Source organism: Anser cygnoides, unplaced genomic scaffold (assembly GCF_040182565.1).
Source record: "Anser cygnoides isolate HZ-2024a breed goose unplaced genomic scaffold, Taihu_goose_T2T_genome scaffold_49_1, whole genome shotgun sequence".
Classification (NCBI taxonomy): domain Eukaryota; kingdom Metazoa; phylum Chordata; class Aves; order Anseriformes; family Anatidae; genus Anser; species Anser cygnoides.
In genome coordinates, this window is record NW_027103072.1 from 320676 (window position 1) to 325371 (window position 4696).

Below are 4696 nucleotides of genomic sequence, written 5' to 3' on the forward strand. Positions count from 1 at the left end.
GAGTGCACTGGCACCACTGGGGATGCAATGCGATGAGTCCACAGAGTGCACTGGCACCACAGGGGATGCAGTGCAGTGAGTCCAGAGAGTGCACTGACACCACTGGGGATGCAGTGCGGTGAGTTCAGAGAGTGCACTGGCACCACTGGGGATGCACTGCAGTGAGTCCAGAGAGTGCACTGGCACCACAGGTGATGCAGTGCAGTGAGTACAGAGAGTGCACTGGCACCACTGGGGATGCACTGCAGTGAGTCCAGAGAGTGCACTGGCACCACTGGGGATGCAGTGCATTGAGTGCAGAGAGTGCACTGGCACAAAAGGGGATGCACTGCAGTGAGTCCAGAGAGTGCACTGGCACCACTGGGGATGCAGTGCAGTCAGTAAAGAGAGTACAGTGGCACCACTGGGGATGCAGTGCAGTGAGTCCAGAGAGTGCCCTGGCACCACTGGGAATGCAGTGAGTCCAGAGAGTGCACTGGCACCACTGGGGATGCACTGCAGTGAGTCCAGAGAGTGCACTGGCACCACTGGGGATGCACCCCGGCAAGTCCAGAGAGTGCACTGGCACCACTGGGGATGCAGTGCAGTGAGTCCAGAGAGTGCACTGGCACCACTGGGGATGCACTGCAGTGAGTCCAGAGAGTGCACTGGCACGTTGGGGATACAGTTCAGTGAGTCCAGAGAGTGCCCTGGCACCACTGGGGGTGCAGTGCAGTGAGTCCACAGAGTACACTGGCACCACTGGTGATGCAGTGCCGTGACTCCAGAGAGTGCACTGGCACCACTGGGGATGCAGTGCAGTGAGTCCAGAGAGTGCACTGGCGCCACTGGGGATGCAATGCGGTGAGTCCAGAGAGTGCACTGGCACCACTGGGGATGCAGTGCAGTGAGTCCAGAGAGTGCACTGGCATCACTGGGGATGCACTGCAGTGAGGGCAGAGAGTGCACTGGCACCACTGGGGATGCAGTGCAGTGAGTGCAGAGAGTGCACTGGCACCACTGGGGATGCACTGCAGTGAGGGCAGAGAGTGCACTGGCACCACTGGGGATGCAGTGCAGTGAGTCCAGAGAGTGCACTGGCACCACTGGGGATGCACTGCAGTGACTCGAAAGAGCGCACTGGCACCAATGGTGATGCAGTGCAGTGAGTCCAGAGAGTGCAGTGGCACCACTGGGGATGCAGTGCAGTGAGTCCAGAGAGTGCACTGGCACCAGTGGGGATGCACTGCAGTGAGTCCAGAGAGTGCACTGGCACCACTGGGGATGCAATGCAGTGAGTCCAGAGAGTGCACTGGCACCACTGGGGATGCAGTGCACTGAGTCCAGAGAGTGCACTGGCACCACTGGTGATGCAGTGCAGTGAGTCCAGAGAGTGCACTGGCACAACTGGGGTTGCAGTGCAGTGAGTCCAGAGAGTGCACTGGCAGCACTGGGGATGCACTGCAGTGAGTCCAGAGAGTGCTCTGGCACCACTGGGGATGCAGTTCAGTGAGTCCAGAGAGTGCACTGGCACCACTGGGGATACACTGCAGTGACTCCAGAGAGTGCACTGGCACCACTGGGGATGCACTGCAGTGAGTCCAGAGAGTGCACTGGCACCACTGGGGATGCAGTGCAGTGAGTCCAGAGACTGCACTGGCACCAGCTGGAGCTGCACTGCAGTGAGTCCTGAGATTGCACTGGCACCACTGGGGATGTACTACAGTGAGTCCAGAGACTACACTGGCACCACTGGGGATGCAGTGCAGTGAGTCCAGAGAGTGCACTGGCACCACTGTTCATGCAGTGCAGTGAGTCCAAAGAGTGCACTGGCACCACTGGGGATGCAGTGCATGAGTGCAGAGAGTGCACTGGCACCACTGGGGATGCAGTGCAGTGAGTCCAGAGAGTGGACTGGCACCACTGGGGATGGAGTGCAGTGAGTCCAGAGAGTGCCCTGGCACCACTGGGGATGCAGTGCAGTGAATCCAGAGAGTGCACTGGCTCCACCGGGGATGAACTGTACTGAGTCCAGAGACTGCACAGGCACCACTGGGGATGCAGTGCAGTGAGTCCAGAGAGTGCACTGGCACCACTGGGGATGCAGTGCAGTGAGTGCAGAGAGTGCACTGGCACCACTGGGGATGCAGTGCAGTGAGTCCAGAGAGTGCACTGGCACCACTGGGGATGCACTGCAATGAGTCCAGAGAGTGCACGGGCACCACTGGGGGTGCACTGCAGTGAGTCCAGAGAGTGCACTGACACCACTGGGGATGCAGTGCAGTGATTCCGGAGAGTGCACTGGCACCACTGGGGATGCAGTGCAGTGAGTCCAGAGAGTGCACTGGCACCACTGGGGATGCACTGCAGTGACTCGAAAGAGTGCACTGGCACCACTGCGGATGCACTGCCGTGAGTGCAGAGAGTGCCCTGGCACCAATGGTGATGCAGTGCAGTGAGTCCAGAGAGTGCAGTGGCACCACTGCGGATGCACTGCAGTGAGTCCGGAGAGTGCCCTGGCACCACTGGGGATGCAGTGCAGTGAGTGCAGAGAGTGCACTGGCACCACTGGGGATGTACTGCAGTGAGTCCAGAGAGTGCACTGGCACCACTGGGGATGCAGCGCAGTGAGTCCAGAGAGTGCACTGGCACCACTGGGGATGCACTGCAGTGAGTCCAGAGAGTGCACTGGCACCACTGGGGATGCAGTGCAGTGAGTCGAGAGAGTGCACTGGCACCACTGGGGATGCAGTTCAGTGAGTCCAGAGAGTGCACTGGCACCACTGGGGATGCAGTGCAGTGAGTGCAGAGAGTGCACTGGCACCACTGGGGATGCAGTGCAGTGAGTCCAGAGAGTGCACTGTCACCACTGGGGATGCAGTGCAGCGAGTCCAGAGAGTGCACTGGCACCACTGGGGATGCACCCCGGTGAGCCCAGAGATTGCACTGGCACCACTGGGGATGCACTGCTGTGAGTGCAGAGAGTGCACTGGCACCACTGGGGATGCACTGCAGTGAGGGCAGAGAGTGCACTGGGACCACAGGGGATGCAGTGCAGTGAGTCCAGAGAGTGCCCTGGCACCACTGGGGATGCAGTGCAGTGAGTCCAGAGAGTGCACTGGCACCACTGAGGATGCAGTGCAGTGACTCCAGAGAGTGCACTGGCACCACTGGGGATGCAGTGCAGTGAGTCCAGAGAGTGCACTGGCACCACTGGGGATGCAATGCGGTTAGTCCAGAGAGTGCACTGGCCCCACTGGGGATGCAGTGCAGTGAGACCAGAGAGTGCACTGTCACCAGTGGGGATGCACTGCAGTGACTCTAGAGAGTGCACTGGCACCACTGGGGATGCAGTGCAGTGAGTCCAGAGAGTGCACTGGCACCACAGGTGATGCAGTGCAGTGAGTACAGAGAGTGCACTGGCACCACAGGGGATGCACTGCAGTGATTCCAGAGAGTGCACTGGCACCACTGGGGATGCAGTGCAGTGAGTCCAGAGAGTGCACTGGCACCACTGGGGATGCACTGCAGTGAGTCCAGAGAGTGCACTGGCACCACTGGGCATGCAGTGCAGTGAGTCCAGAGAGTGCACTGGCACCTTGGGGATGCACTGCAGTGAGTCCAGAGAGTACACTGGCACCAGTGGGGATGCAGTGCAGTGAGTCCAGAGAGTGCACTGGCACCACTGGGGATGCAGTGCAGTGACTCCAGAGAGTGCACTGGCACTTCTGGGGATGCAGTGCAGTGACTCGAGAGAGTGCACTGGCACCACTGGAGATGCACTGCAGTGAGTCCAGAGAGTGCACTGGCACCACTGGGGATGCACCCCGGCAAGTCCAGAGAGTGCACTGTCACCACTGGGGATGCAGTGCAGTGAGTGCAGAGAGTGCACTGGCACCACAGGGGATGCAGTGCAGTGAGTCCAGAGAGTGCACTGGTACCACTGGGGATGCACCCGGGTGAGTCCAGAGAGTGCACTCTCTGGACTCACTGACGTGCATCCCCAGTGCCCTGGCAACACTGGGGATGCACCCCGGCAAGTCCAGAGAGTGCACTCTCTGGACTCACAGACGTGCATCACCAGTGGTTCCATTGCACTCTCTGGACTCACTGCACTGCATCCCCAGTGGTGCCAGTGCACTCACTGGACTCACTGCAGTGCATCCCCAGTGGTGCCAGTGCACTCACTGGACTCACTGTACTGCATCACCAGTGGTGCCAGTGCACTCTCTGGACTCACTGCACTGCATCCCAGTGGTGCCAGTGCACTCTCTGGACTCACTGCACTGCATCCCCAGTGGTGCCAGTGCACTCTGTGGACTCACTGTACTGCATCCCCAGTGGTGCCAGTGCACTCTCTGGACTCACTGCACTGCATCGCCAGTGCACTCTCTGGACTCAGTGCAGTGCATTCCCAGTGGTGCCAGTGCACTCTCTGGACTCACTGCAGTGCATCCCCAGTGGTGCCAGTGCACTCTCTCGAGTCACTGCACTGCATCCCCAGAAGTGACAGTGCACTCTCTGGAGTCACTGCAGTGCATCCCCAGTGGTGCCAGTGCACTCTCTGGACTCACTGCACTGCTTCCCCACTGGTGCCAGTGTACTCTCTGGACTCACTGCAGTGCATCCCCAAGGTGCCAGTGCACTCTCTGGACTCACTGCACTGCATCCCCAGTGGTGCCAGTGCACTCTCTGGACTCACTGCACTGCATCCCCA